Here is a 16,378-nt window from a genome sequence, read left to right as displayed (position 1 = left end):
ACCTCCTTTCCCTGCTCCCCGAGATACTGGGCCTTGGGGAGACCCCAAATGTGCTCGGGGCACGGTGTTTGGGTCCAAGAAGGTGGGCCCTTGTGAGCAGCACCTGACACTGCTTGCCTCAACGTTGGCAGCATGCAACGTGCTCCCTCCCTTAGCAGTTCCCTGTCAGGCCTCCCATTTTACAGGGAAGGGAAACTGAGGCTCAGGGAACAAACTCTCGTCAAAAGTCGATAGGGAGAGCGTTGTCCACCCGCCGCCTCCCCACTAAGCAGTAGAGTCTGATGGAGCCAGGGGGACCTCTGGCCAAAGAGTTGCCCGCCTCTCACCCTCCCTCCTTCCAATCACCGGGAAGGCGGTGACATCCTTGGAAAGCAGAGGAAAGACCACAGCGAATTAGTAATATTACAGATTTTTTTCAATCCGATGTCCTGAAGACCAAGGGTTGGACGATCCCTGACGCTAAAGTTATTCCCCCACTTTTAGGGAAAGATCGTAGTGACCGTCTAGCACAGGCCAGAACCGCCCCTGTGGGTTTCCAGGACTGTATGGGAGTAGAAGGCCCCGCCTTTCTCACACGGAGCCGCTGGGGTCAAGCCAGTTTGCAATCAGCCTGGAGTTCGGAGTTCGGTTGGGGAGAGAGAAGCCAGCTTCTGGGGCTAGCGGAGGTGTCGGACCAGCGCCCCCTTGGGCAGAGATCCTGCAGGTTAAGACTTTGACAAACATCTGCTAGGGGCCTTTCAGCACCCTTTGGTTTTGGTTTTAACTATGGTAAATATATGTAACACAACATTTGTCCTGTCAACAGTGGTGACATGGAGAGTCCATGTTTTCTCATTGAGCAGATAGCTACCCAAAGCAAACCAAACTCACAGTCCTCCAGGTGCGGCTAATTCACAGGAGAGGGTAGAGCTGCCCCTGTGAGTTTCCCAAAACGTAACTCTCTATGGGAGTAGAAACATCTGTCTTTCTCTTGTGGATGGGGTGGTTTCGAACCACTGACCTTGCTGTTACCAGCCCAACGGCATAAGCACTGAGCACCAGGGCTCCGCGGGGCATCTTCCCGGTGATACACAAGGTTAGCACAGCAAGCTGCCCACTGGGAGGTTAGCGAGCTGGTTCCTCCAGAGGTGAGACAGAAGAAAGGTCTGGTGATCTACTTTTGGAAAATCAGCGATTGACTATCTTCTGGGGCACAGTGCTACTGTGTGTGTGTGTGTGTGTGTGTGTGTGCGCGCGCGCGCGCCTGATTACCAGGGGTTAAGTATTTGTACCTGGCACTGTAGACAAAGTGTGAGTCAGACAGACAGGTTCTCCATCCCTGTGGAGTCCCTGGATGCCGCACAGAGTTAAGCACTCAACTACAAGGCAAACGCTTGGTAGTTTGCACCCGCCCAGCGGTGCTCCCCACAGGCTGAGTGATCTGCTTCCAAAGGTCACAGTCTCAGATACCCCCGGGAGCACTTGTCCTCAGTACACACTCGGCCTCCATGAGTTGGAATCACTAACCACAGCAGGAGCCCTCAAGGTGTGGTGGGTTACATGGTGGACTGCTAGCTGCAAAGTCAGTTGTTCGAAACCACCACCTGCTCAAGAGAGAGACAAGGCTTTCAAACCTCACGAAGACTGATGGTTCAGAAACCCACAGGAGTGGGTCTCGCCTTTGCTATAGGGCCATTGGGAATTGTAATCGACTTAATGGCAGTGAGTTTTGAACAACAATATCAGGACAGAGAGGAACAGTCGCTAGTATGGGTCACATGGTAGAAAACGTCTCTGGACAGCAACATTTGACCAGAGACCTGAGTTCTAGGGCGGAGGGAAGGGGGTCTGGTGGCTAATGGGCTACCTGAATTGCTACATGAAAAGTCAGTGGTTCAAACCTACCAGCCGGTCCAGGGGAGACAAATGAGACTGTCTACTTCCCTTAAGATTTACAGTCTCTGAAAGCAATGGGCCAGTCCTATGCTGTCCTGCTGGGTCACTACCAACACCACGGCAGTGAATGAGTTTGTCTTTTCCTGAGTTCTGCAAGAGGAGTGGTCAGGTTGGTAATAACAATCCACAATGCCAGGGGTAAGGGCAAATTCCAGGTGTTGGAGAAGGTGTCAGAATTGTTGGTACCCTGGAGCTGAAGTGGATGAGATGGTGGAAGGAAGGGGCTGCCGTACTGGCAGGGCCTATAGGCTGAGGAAACCAGGAGGTATTGATTCTTCCCCAGCCAGGAATCTGACATCAGAGTGCCAACACCATCACCATTCTGGCATCACCACTGTCCTTGGATCACAGATAGATCAATTACTCCATCTCCTCCTGTTTCTTCACCAAACTCCCTCCTCCTGCGTCTGTCTCTCCTTTCTCCTAGGGATGGGGGGTGTCACCTCATGGTAAACATCACTGGTAACATCTCAAAGGTGTTATTTCCAAATAGGTACCAGGGGTTAAAAATTAAACATTTGCCTGGTGGGGGGAGGGGTAAACACACAATGGAATCCCTAATAGAAGCTATCCGGAGTTTTGAGCTAGGAAGTCCCTGAATAGTCTCTGAAACACTTCTTATTATTCTGAAATTTTGATATAATTTCAGACTACCAGAAAAGTGGCAAATAATATCAAACAAAAATTTCCCAGATATCTTTTATACCTATTTCCCAAATACTTAATTTGCTATATCCTCTCTCACTCGTTCTCCCTCCCTCCCTCTTTCTTTTTTCCCTAAATGATTTAAGAGCAAGGTGCAGACATGCTGCTGTTACCGCCTAAATATTTTAGGGTACTTAATACTTTAGCGTGTACTTCCTAAAAGTAAAGGATTATTTCCCATAGCCACAATACAATGGTCAAAATCAAGAAATCACCATTAACATAAGAATAGTCCCTAACCACAGCACTGAAGCTGCAGCTCAGAGAGAGACACGGCTCATCAGAGCACACGGGAGCAAGTGAAGGGGGAGGAACAGAGAGTGGAGCACATCCTGGCCCACCAAGCCTTGACAACGATATTCCCACTCAGAGCAGTCAATCCACAGAGAGGACCATATGGCTGGCCCCACTATGAGACACGATGTCCCTCACTGACTCATAGCCCTACAGGGGACAACACTGGAGACACAATGTAGGAATTGCACCCAATCTGATCCCACACCGAGACAAAATACTAAGGGCGTGCAATAGAACAGTAAGGGGAACAGAGCAATGAGGGCATACCAAAAATAGGCTTTGGGGCCAGGACTTGGCACCCCATCAGACTCGAGCAGAAAACACTCCTAAAGGCCAACAAACAGTCCTTGAACTAACTACAAGCTTTTCTTTTTTGTTGTTGTGTTGTGTGTTTTTTTGTCATTGGCTTTTTGTTGTTGTTTTATTTTCTTTTGTTGTTTGGTTTTGCTCTGTCTTGTTTTTGTACATGTTAGTATCTCCACAGGCTGTCTAAATAAGATAGTCTGGATGAACAATCTGGAGGAGAAGACAACAGGACTGACAGTTCTGGAGGGATATGGGAGGGAGGCGTTGGGGGGAAAGGAAGTGGTGTTAACAAACCCAGGGACAAGGGAACAACAAATCAGTGGTGTAGGAGGCCTGATAGGACGTGATCAAGAGTAATGTAACCAAGAAGAATTACTGAAACCCAAATGAAGACTGAGTATGATAGTGAGACAAGAGGAAAGTAAAAGGAACTAGAGGAAAGAGGTGGGAGGCAAAGGGCATTTATAGAGGTCTAAATAAAGGCATGTACATATGTAAATATATTTTATGTGAGGATGGGGAAATAGATTTATAAGTATATATTTATAGGTTTAATATTAAGGTAGCAGATGGACATTGGGCCTCCACTCAAGTACTCCCTCAATGCAAGAATACCTTGTTCTATTAAACTGGTATTCCATGATGCTCACCTTCCTGACACGATTGCTGAAAACAAGGCGGGTATATAAGCAAATGTGGTGAAGAAAGCTGATGGAGCCCGGCTATCAAAAGATATAATGTCTCTGGGGTCTTAAAGACTTGAAGGTAAACAAGCGGCCATCTAGCTCAGAAGCAACAAAGCCTACATGTAAGTAGCACACCGCCTGTATGATCACGAGGTGCTGAAGGGATCAGTTACGAGGCATCAAAGAGCAAAAATTCATATTATTGTGTGCTCACTTCCCCGATATACGAACATGGAAGACAAATGGGTGCATAAGCAAGTGTGGTGAAGAAAGCTGATGGAGCCCGACTATCAAAAGATATAGTGTCTGGGATCTTAAAGGCTAGAAGGTAAACAAGCGGCCATCTAGCTCAGAAGCAACAAAGCCCTCATGAAGAAGCACACCGGCCTGTGGGATCACGAGGTGTTGACAGGATCAGGTATCAGGCGTCAAAGGGATCAGGTATCAGGCAAAGAAACCATATCATTGTGTATGAGAGGGAGTGTAGGGTGGGGACTCAAAGCCCATCTGTAGGCAACTGGACATCCCCTTACAGAAAGGTCGTGGGGAGGAGACGAGACAGTCAAGATGCAGTGTAGCAACCATGAAACATTCAACTCTCCTCTAGTTCCTAAATGCTTCCTCTCACCTCCCCACTATCATCATCCCAGTTCTGCCTTACAAATCTGGCTAGACCAGAGGATGTACACTAGTACAGATAGGAACTGGAAACACAGGGAATCCAGGACAGATGATCCCTTTAGGACCAGTGGTGAGAGTGGCAATGCCAGGAGGGTAGAGGGAGGATGGGGTCGAGAAGGGGAACCGATTACAAGGATCTATATATAACCTCCTTCCTGGGGGACGGACAACAGAAAAGTGGGTAAAGGGAGACATCAGACAGTGTAAGATATGACAAAATAATAATTTAAAAATCATCAAGGGTTCATGAGGGAGAGGGGAGCGGGGAGGGAGGGGGAAAATGAGGAGCTGATGCCAGGGGCTTATGTGGAGAGCAAATGTTTTGAGAATGATGAGGGTAACGAATGTACTTTATACAATTGATGTATGTATGCCTTGTGATAAGAATTGTGAGCCCCCAATAATTTTTTTTAAAGAAGAAAACACAAAAATATTTCACAATATTAAAAAATACCTCAAAGCATCTGATGGCAGAATGTCTAATAAAGCACATGCAAGGTAGAAAACACACACACACACACACACACACAAAGAATAGTCCCTACCTCATTCAGGGTCTGCCAAAAGTCCCCGCATCTTTGATAGCCTGTCCCTGGCAGGGAGCTCTATCTGACAGTCATGTCGCTTTCATCTGACACAGCTCTTGAGTCTTTCTTTGCATTTCACATCCCGGGCATTGTTGAAGGATACAGGCCAAATATTCTGCAGAGGCTCCTTGACTTGGATTTGTCTGGTGCCGCCTCACAGGAAGACTCAGGTGGTGCCTTCGGCCAAAGCCCCTGGAATTGGTGCAGAGGCAACGTCCAGTGTCTCCTCGCTGGCACATTAACGTTGAGAACTTGGGGGAGGAATGTCAGCGTTCTCCACCTTAAAGGCACTATTTCCTATCTGTGATTGGTGAGTGTCTCATGGGCTGTTCTCTGCAACTAGGCCAATATCTTGCTGCTTCTCAAGGCGGGAGCCGCCATGGCTAGTCTGTGTCCACATCTGCCGTTAGGAAGATGTTGGCCAACGGGTGATGCTTCTAATGTCCTCTTCTTGCCTTCCTTTGTCAAATGCCCTTGTACTGCCAGAGGGTCCTGTACCCCCACTTCTTCATACACAGCACTGTAGACTCATGAGTCCTTTTGAGAAACAGCGTACCTCTTAGCCATTGAAAGTATCTAACCCAATGGTTTTTCATGTGCTCCGAGACTGGGATCCAATTTTAACATTTTTGTCACTGTAAAAAGAAGCCCTAACCCATTAGCAGGCACCCCGTTTTCCTTTCAGCCCTCCAGCCATGGGTGATCATCACTCTGTGGTTTCATTTATGTCCAAATGGAGCCCTGGTTGCACAGTGGTTAAAGCACTCAGCTGCTCACTGGAGGTTTTTGACCCACCCCTGTTCCCGGGGAGAGAGATGGGACCATCTCTTTCTGTGGAGGTCTGAAGCCCTGGAAATCCCAGGGGCGGGTCTCTGTTATCATAAAGAACTGCTGTGAGTTGGAATCCAGTTAGTGGCAGAGGATTTGGGCGGGGTTTGGCTGGGTGATAATCTTTTACTATCATTGTTCTGAACTATCATTATTGCTGAAAGGGAGGAGGACCTGAAGCACTTGCTGATGAAGGTCAAAGATTGCAGCCTTCAGTATGGATTGCCACTCAATGTGAAGAGCCAAATCCTCACAACTGGACCAGTAGGTAACATCACAATAAAGGGCGAAAAGGCAGAAGCGGTCAAGGATCTCATCTTGCCTGGATCCACAGCCCATGCTCATGGAAGCAGCAGTCAGGAGCTCAAAGGAGGTATTGCATTAGGTAAATCTGCTGCACCAGCCTGCCTTGGAGTATTGAAGAGCAAGGATGTTACTTTGAGGACTAACATGCGCCTGGCCCAGGCCATGGCGTTCTCCATTGCTTCATATGCATGTGGACGTTGGACATTGAATAAGGAAGACCAAAGAAGAATGGCTGCACTTGAACTGTGGTGCTGGAGAAGAATGTTGAAAGAACATGGACTGCTCAAATGACAAACCAATCTGTCTTGCAAGAAGTATGACCAAGGATGGCGAGACGTCATCTCACACATTTTGGACATGTTGTCAAGAGAGACCAGTCCTTGGAGAAGGACACCATGCTTGGTAAAGTGGGTGGGGGGAGGGGGCAGCAAACACAAGGAAGGTCCTTGCTGAGATGGACTGACATGGTGGCTGCACCAATAGGCCCAGGCACAGGAACTGTCGTGAGGACGGCACAGGACCGGACAATTCTACCTTGTGTTGTACACACGTCATTGTGGGTCAGAGCCGGCTCCACGGTGCATAACGATGACCACAACAGTCCACTCAGACACAGTCGCTTCCTTTTTAAACACGAAGGAAGTAGAAAAAGAGATGGAGGTCAGCGCGCACACCATGACTGGACAAGTGAGACGTCTTCCTGGTGCTCTGGTGAGGAGAGGGGAGAAGGGGCACGGCCGTCGCCCGGAGCGTGGCAGGTGACTGGGGAAATGTGTCCGCAGGGCAGTTGATAAACACCATGCCTATCGAGAGGGCCCCATTCAGGTTTCCCATCATGAACCTTGTCCTGGACTGGGTCCCTGGCTGGGCATTTCTCTGCCACAGTGGGTTGATTGAGTATCCGTGTGGTAGCAAAGAGAGTTGGGTTTCCTCAGGTGTGTGAATTATAATACAGGCAGTACCCCCCCAACCCCCGCCATGACAAATACCTCACTTACTTAAAACCTGTAGTTACCAGCTCGCAGGACCTCTCCACCTATTCTATTAAAAAGTTGAAGCATATAATGGTTTGGAGTAGTAAATCAGCACTACTGTGTGGCACACAGCAAACCCTTAGGAGTCTTGCATGTCATGAGGTGGAAGCTGTGTTCGTGTGTCTGGAAGTGGTTCTCTCGTGTTTTCCAGTCATCAAACGGCACACTTTTATACTATATATGAAGACAGTTGATTGGCTGATGTGAGCCAGGAATTAGACTTCATCGTTGAAATATAATAGGAGCTCTGGTGACATGGTGGTTATGTGTAGTGCTGCTCACTGCAAGGTCAGCGGTTCAAAACCACCAGCTGCTCCAAGGGACAAAGCGGAGGCTTTCCACTCCAGTGAAGAGTTCAGGTCTAGGAGACTCACAGGGGTACTTCTATACTGTCGGTTGGGTTGCACTGACTCAATGGCAGTGAATAATTTTGGAGCTCTGATTTATTTCATATGTGCAAATTTAACTGGAAGGCCGATTGAGGAACAGAAGTGTTCATATGCAGGGACTGGGGACTGGCTTTATGTACCTACAGTCCGTCCTCTCTCCTGCGTTGCCACGCCCTGCTGTGGCTGGTGCCTACTTCCCCGCCCCGCCCAGCTTTGACTCGGGCTGGGCCCGGTGGTTTGCCTTGCCCCTTGGCATCTGTGGCTGGTGGCAAGAAGGGAGGGTGAGTCTGTCCCAGGCAGAAACCTTTAGAGCAGTGGCTTGCAACCTTCCTCATGCCGCCGCCCTTTCATACAGCTCCTCATGCTGTGCTGACCCCAACCATAAAATTATTTTCGTTGCTACTTCATCACTGTCATTTTGCTACTGTTATGAATCAGGAGACCCCCCAATGGGGTCTCGACCCCCCAGGTTAAGAACCGCTGCTATAGAGGCTTCGCTCACCCCTCCTGCCCACTGCCGTAGGAGCGTGTCCTGAATGCTACTGCTCCTTCACCCTGAGTCCCAGAATGAGGACATGTGTGAGGCAGCTCTGGGTCTAAGCTGCAGCCTGGAGCAGAGCCCAGCAGAGGCCTGAGCAGGAACGAGTTGCTTATTGTTGTGAGCTGAGGTGCTGTTTGTGAGCACAGCAAACTCTGACGACTGTACGATCTAGGGGGAGTCCTGGTGGCCTAGTGGGTTACAGGTTGAACCACATGGCCAGCAGTTTGAACCTACCATGGGGTCAGATCAATGACAGCCACTCTCATGTCTTGACATTGAGAAGAGTCTTTATTCAGCCAGCTGGGTTTCTGAGAAACTGAACACGCTTCCCCTCACAGCGGCCCTGAGCGGACTTCTCAGTACATTTTTAAAGGCCCAAAGCTCATTTGTTCCCTGTCTAGGATTCAAGCAAGCAGGAACAGAAGCAGAAAGTAAAATTAATGGCTTTATTGTAATGTTAAGATAAGCAAGCAAGGGGAAGGTATTGTTTATATCTCCACAGGGAAAGAGGGATCAGACTTCAACCCAGTGCCGCAGGTGTGAATGCAACATCCCGGTGTGGAGTAGGGAACCAGTGGAGAGGTCTGTGAGGCTGGCCCCAGCACCAAAAATTAGGTGGATTCCTGCCCCTCCCCCAGAAGAATTTGTTTCAAAGGACGACAAGGACTCTGCAGCTCCGGGAGATGGACATATCTGATCAGAGCACACGGGAGCAGATGAAGGGGCAGGAGGAGAGAGTGGAACACAGCCTGGCCCACCAGGCCGTGAGGATGATGTTCCTGAGTAGAGCAGCCAGTCCACAGAGAGGACAACATGGCTGGCCCCACCACGAGACATGATGCCCCGCAGTGACCAATGGCGCTATAGAGGACAGCACCAGAGACACAGTGTGGGAATTGCACCTGACCTGATCCCACCACACTGAGGCAAAGCACTGGGGGAGTGCAGTGGAACAGCAAGGGAATGGAGTGGCACGGTCCCCAGGGAATGCTGAAAGTGGACTTTGGGGCCAGGGCGGGCTGCCCCAACAGACTGGACTGGAAAACACTCCTAAAGGCCAACAAATGATCCTTGAACTAACTACAAGCTTTTCTCTTGTGAAGTGTTTTGTTTTGTTCTTTGTCAGTGGTTTGTTGTTGTTGTTTTGTTGTATACTGTTGCTTTGTTTTCCTCTGTCGTGTTTTTATGCATATTATTATCTCCACAGGTCTGTCTAAATAAGATAGGCTGGATGAACTCTCTGGAGGAAAAACAACGGGACCGACAGCTCCGGGGGTACATGGGATAAGGGGAGGTGGGGGGTAAGGAAGTGGTCTTAACTAACCCAGGGGCAAGGGAACAACAAGTGATCCAAATTGATGGTGAGGGGGAATGGCAGGCCTGGTAGGGAATGATCAAGGGTAAGGTAACGTAAAGAAGAGGTATAGCTGTAACCCAGGTGGGGATGGAGCATGGTAGTGGGGCAGGAAGAAAGTCAAGGGAAGTAGAGGAAAGAGCTGGGAGGCAAAGAGCATTTGTAGACGTCTAGACAAAGACATGTGCATGCAAATATACATATGAGGATGGGGAAATAGATCTATGTGCCTATATTTATAGGTTTAGTATTAAGGTGGCGGAAGGACCTTGGGCCTCTACTCAAGCACTCCCTCAATGCATGAATACTTTCTTCTATTAAATTTGCACTCTATGATGCTCACCCTCCCGACACAACTGCTGAAGCCAAAGCGGGTGAACAAGTAAATGTGGTGAAGAAAGTTGATGGTGCCCGGCTATCAAAAGAGATAGTGTCTGGGGTCTTAAAGGCTTGAAGATAAATAAGCGGCCATCTAGCTCAGAAGCAACAAAGCCCGTGCGATCACGAGGTGTTAAAGGGATCAGGTATAAGGCATCATAAAAAAAAAAACTTACCATAGTGAATGAAGGGGGAAGTGCAGAGTGGAGACCCAAAGCCCATTTGTCAGCCACTGGAGATCCCCTCACAGAGGGGTCTAGAGGAGGAGATGAGTCAGTCAGGGTGCGAAGTAGCACTGATGAAGAATACAGCTTTCCTCCAGTTCCTAAATTGTTGGGAACCGGACATAATCAGCCTGACAAAACCGACTCCATACTGTCTGCCCAGCAGGGCTAAAGCCACGTCACCTCAGCCTTATCTTATCCTGACAAACACCAGATGGCCCACCTTTGTTTACTCCAGCACCTGGACATTTCAACCGTAGATTTGTGTCTGCCTACCTGTGTGCTCTAACCTCCTCCCTTCCTTTTTTTACCTTCCCTTGGAATTCCTTTGTTTGCCTCACCCTTTAAAAAGAGGCTTGTGTAGCAATAAACGGAGACCTTGACAAGAATCTGCTTGGTCTCGCTCCTCTCTCTCGCCCGTTTCTCTTTCAGGCTGGGTCCCCCTCGGAAACCCCTCGAATAACTGAGTCCTGCTGGTCGGGGCACTAAATGCTTCCCTCCCCCCCACTACCATGATCCGAATTCTACCTTGCAAGCCTGGATAGAGCAGAGGTTGTACACTGGTGCAGAGAGGAGCTGGAGGCACAGGGAATCCAGGTTGGATGATACCTTCAGAACCAGGTATGTGAGGGGCGATACTGGGAAGGTAGAGGGTGAGTGGGTTGGACAGGGGGAACCGATTACAAGGATCTACATGTGACCTCCTCCCTGGGGGATGGACAACAGAAAAGGGGGTGAAGGGAGACGCCGGATAGGGCAAGATATGACAAAATAATAATTTATAAATTATCAAGGGCTCATGAGGGAGGGGGAAACGGGGAGGGAGGGAGGGGGAAAAAAGAGGACTTGATGCAAAGGGCTTAAGTGGAGAGCAAATGCTTTGAAAATGATTGGGGCCAAGAATGTACAGATGTGCTTTATACAATTTATGTATGTATATGTATGGATTGTGATAAGAGTTGTATGAGTCCCCAATAAAATGTTTAAAAAAAATAGGCAAGCATGCATTACAGGGCACATTCCTTATCATAAAAGAAGCAATGCCAAAATTGATAACATCCTGGTTGTCACGACAAGATTCACTATGCCATTCAGATTACAACATCAAAAGGAATAATATTGAAAAATAATTGAAGACTATATTGAAACACAGTCAAAACTAATTGTAGTGTCCTGAATCTGGGAACATGGGAGCACATTCTAAAATTAATCGCCAGCAGAAACTCTGCCATAAGGGGACAGATAATGGGCAGGTCAACTAGCAGTCAGCTTTCTGAGACGGAAGGGAGGAATGGGCAAGTCATTTAGCACGTAACAAAAATGGAGTTTCTTTTGCTAGTCTGCCTCAAACCCATCAGTCAGTCCAGAGGGGGAAAAACCACCAAGGTTTTCTGCTCCCCCAAAGATTTATAGCCTCTGAAAACCCACAGGGGCCAGTTATACTCTGTCCTATGTAGTCACTGTGAGTAGGATTAACTTGGTGGCAATGTGTTTGGGTTTATACAACCTGTATGGGGTAAGGAGGGACGGGACATCAGGAGAGGGTGGGGGAATGAGAAAGCTACAGGTGCATGGGTTGAAAGGACCCAAGGAGACAAAGAAAAGCTGTGTGGGAATATTAAAACAAGGAACTGGGAAGCAAGACATGGCTAAGAGGAGACTGGCTAAGCACTCAGCCGTTGACCAAAAAGAGGCAGCTTGGCCCCACCCACCAACACCACAGGACAAAAGACCCAGAATCATGCTCCTATCGGGGTTACAGCCCAGGAAAGCCTATGGGGTAGTTGTAATCTGTTACACAGGGCCACTACAGGTCAGGGTCGATCTGGCATCACTTAACAACAAGAGTAGAATACGTGTAATTGTCACTTGGAAGCAGCTGCTGTAGTAACAATGGCAGGGTTTTGAGTGGGGGAAGTGAACAGCTTGCGGTGGGAGGAGGGCAGGGTCCTTTTAGTGGGAAGATGAGACACCAGGAGGCCAGGCCCCGTCTCCAAGGGCACACTGAGTCCCGAGCAAAAGGAGCAAAGTGGGGTGGCAGAGAAAGCTGGCAGATGGAGAGCTAAGACCTGCAGAGATGGACTGACCTAGCATGGAGGACCGTCTCCATGCGGAGGGCTCAGTGGAAGATGGTTGCTGTCGGGATAGACAGGTGATGCTGTAGGAAGACCAAACCGCAAACCAGACTCCCTGCCAATGAGTCCATCGGACTCGTAGCCACCCCATGGGACAGAGCAGGACAGCCCCATGGGCTTGCCGAAGCTGCAAATCTTTACAGAAGCGAACTGCCATGTTTGGCTCTCATAAAGTGACCGGTGGATTGGAATCACCAACTTTTGATTAACAACCGAGCACTTAACCACTGTGCCACCAGGGCCCCTATTCTATTTTGCACCGTTGCTATCATTTTCTCCTTCTGTTTCTGGGCTTTGGGTGTCATGTCTCAGAAACCATTGTCTAACACAAGGTCACAAAACTTCCTGCCTAGGCTTATTTCTCAGAGTTTTACAGTCTTACATTCGGTCTCTGAATCATTTGGGAGTTAATTTTTTAAAACGTTTTATTAGGGGCTCATACAACTCTTATCACAATCTATACATATACATACATCAATTGTATAAAGCACATCTGTACATTCTTTGCCCTAATCATTTTCTTTTCTTTTTTTACATTTTATTAGGGACTCATACAACTCTTATCACCATCCATACATAAACATACATCAATTGTATAAAGCACATCCATACATTCCCTGCCCCAATCATTCTCAAAGCATTTGCTCTCCACTTAAGCCCTTTGCATCAGGTCCTCTTTTTTTTCCCCCTCCCTCCCCGCTCTCCCCTCCCTCATGTGCCCTTGGTAATTTATACATCGTTAATTTGTCATATCTTGCCCTATCCAGCGTCTCCCTTCCGCCCCTTCTCTGCCGTCCCTCTCCCAGGGAGGAGGTCACATGTGGATCCTTGTAATCGGTTCCCCCTTTCCAACCCACTCACCCTCCACTCTCCCAGCATCGCCCTTCACACCCTTGGTCCTGAAGGTATCATCCACCCTGGATTCCCTGTGCCTCTAGCCCTTATATGTACCAGTGTACAGCCTCTGCCCTATCCAGCCCTGCAAGGTAGAATTCGGATCATGGTAGTTGGGGGAAGGAAGCATCCAGGATCTGGGGGAAAGCTGTGCTCTTCATCGGTACTACCTCGCACCCTGACTGACCCATCTCCTCTCCTAAACCCCTCTATGAGGGGATCTCCATTGGCCGACACTTGGGCCTTGGGTCTCCACTCTGCACTTCCCCCTTCATTTAATATGGTATATATATATATATACACACACACACATACATATATTCTTTCTTTTTTTTTTTTGCATGATGCCTTATACCTGGTCCCTTGGGCACCTCGTGATCGCACTGGCTGGTGTGCTTCTTCCATGTGGGCTTTTTTGCTTCTGAGCTAGATGGCTGCTTGTTCACCTTCAAGCCTTTAGGACCCCAGACACTATCTCTTTTGATAGCCGGGCACCATCAGCTTTCTTCGCCACATTTGCTTATGCACCCATTTGTCTTCAGCGATCCTATCATGGAGGTGTGCAGCCAATGATATGATGATTTTTTTGTTCTTTGATGCCTGATAACTGATCCCTTTGGGATCACTCGATCACCCAGGCTGGTGTGTTCTTCCATGTGGGCTTTGTTGCTTCTGAGCTAGATGGCCGATTGTTTATCTCCAAGCCTTTAAGACCCCAGACACTATCTCTTTTGATAGCTGGGCACCATCAGCTTTCTTCACCACATTTACTTGTTCACCCACTTTGGCTTCAGCAGTTGTGTCGGGAGAGTGAGCATCATAGAGTGCCAATTTAATAAACGAAAGTATTCATGCATTGAGGGAGTGTTTGAGTAGAGTCCCAAGGTCCTTCAGCCACCTTAATACTAAACCTATAAATGTAGACACTTAGATCTATTTCCCCATCCTCATATATATGTTTGCATGCACATGTCTTTATCTACCTTTTCCTAGTTTGTTTTGACAATTCTGGGTCCCTTGAAGTTCCAGGTAAATCCTAGAACCACTGGGTCAATATCTGCCAAGAAGCCGGTTGAGATTCTGATAGGCATTCCATGGACGCTGTAGAAGGATTTGGAGAACCGTTCCACCATCGTTGGTCCACCATCCTTGGTCAGTCAGTCTCTGAAGGTCTTAGCTCTTGGAGAGGTCTTACAAGCTAGGAACATGGTCCATCATCCATTTAAAAAATTAAATCATTTCTTTCAACAATGCTTAGTCATCTGGAGTATGTTTCGCTCTCTAATAAAAATGATCAGGGACAAAGAGGTCTGTCACATGATGATGTAGGAATTAAATCTAAAGGTCACATGACAATCCTGAGTGTGTATCCACCTAACAACAGAACACCATAATACGTAAAGAGGTTGAGACAGTTAAAGTTTATTGTGTCAACCTGGCTGATAAACACAGGTGGGGTTAATTGAAGGGTGGGGGGATAAATGACTCGGTGAGCCTCGCCTTTCTAATTCTTGGGTCTCTTGCTTTGTGATGGTCAGACCAGGGTGCAACTGCCATAGCCAGGTCCCTTCTTCAACTTGCAAGGCTCACTTCCTGCAAGACATCCCCAAGGAGAAGCCGCATGGACCTACCCCGATGCAGCCCTGGTGCTGGAGCAGCCGTGTGGAGACCCTTGCCAGTGCTGAGATGCTTACACCTTCACTGACTCAGCTTTCCTCCTGCAGTTGGCATCATAGTGTGTGTTTTGTGAGATAGAGAACTTTGTGGATTGGTGTCTGACATAAGGGTTAATGTTTGACTTGTGGGCTTGGGCAGCACTGGGTTGGAATGTTTTCTTGATGTGCACTTACCCTTTATATAAAACTCTCTCTTCTACATGAGTTTCTGTGGATTTGTTTCTCTAAAGGACCCAGACTAACACGGAGGCCAATGCAGGGAGAAATGAATGCATCTGCTCTGATAGGTGGGGACTTCTACATCCTTTATCTGTGACCGAAAGACTCCAGCAGACAGGAGCTCAGTGAAGACAGACTTCACCATCCACTGGATGTAATCGACATCGACAGAATACCTGACGCAACGCAGCAAAGCCTACCTTCTTCTCAAGCCCACCTTCTCAAGCCCGGCTACATCCTGGGCCACAAAACATGTCTCAACACAGTTAAGAATCTAGAAATCCTATGCACGGAGCTCTTAAACCACCTAGGACTTAGGCTAGACATCCATCACAGAGAGCTGGCTAGGCACCTCTACCATATGTAGTGACCAAGCAACCGATTTCTCAAGAAGATACAGGTCACAGGCGAGATCTAACAAAAGACGAAACTTATCTGGGTGAAATGAAAATATAATCAGTGAATGCAGCAAAAGTTGTGTGTAGAGGAAACTACAACACAGAGTGCACGCATAAGAAAATAAGAAAAAGCTAAATCAGCAATCAAAGCTTACAGTTTTAGCAAACACAAAAAAGAAGGACAAATTAAATCTAAGGTAAGATGTCAGGGGAAGCCAGCCCCTAACATCATTACCAGTCCGGAAGGTGCAATTGTACAGCGATAATAAGTAAAGATCATAGTAAAGTTATAGAGAGCATGAGAGATAGAAGAAAAATATTGAAATAAATGGGAGTCAGACACAATTCATGGTAGCATGCTCACCTCAGCCCAGCTTGGTGGTCCACGTGGAGAGGGAGAGAGATATTTAATGCTAGCCCAGGCTTTTATATTCTCTGGGGACATACAAGCCCCCTAATTACACGTGAGGACATTCATCACAGGAAGGGGTTGTGCTATAGGTAATACAGTAATGGGAGGGGGTGGTCTAGGGGTATCCACATAATAGGAAGAGGAGGGATTGGGATATACATGTGACAAGATGGGCGGATCCTAGATTTAGGATGGTAACTTAACTTTGGATGTCACAGAGCCAGTTTGGCCTGTTCCCTGGCTCAACTGATAGAGACCATTATTGGTAGGGTGTGAACGCTTGGTCTTGGTTGCTGGCCTCAGGGAGAAATAGTTCATTGTCTCCAGCAGAAGGGAGGAGGCCTACCTTGTAGTCTGGGGACTAACTGCCCTCAGGGAGGATGTCTGTAAGTG

This window comes from Tenrec ecaudatus, chromosome 2 (assembly GCF_050624435.1).
Source record: "Tenrec ecaudatus isolate mTenEca1 chromosome 2, mTenEca1.hap1, whole genome shotgun sequence".
In the NCBI taxonomy this organism is placed as follows: domain Eukaryota; kingdom Metazoa; phylum Chordata; class Mammalia; order Afrosoricida; family Tenrecidae; genus Tenrec; species Tenrec ecaudatus.
This window is presented reverse-complemented; position numbering follows the sequence as displayed.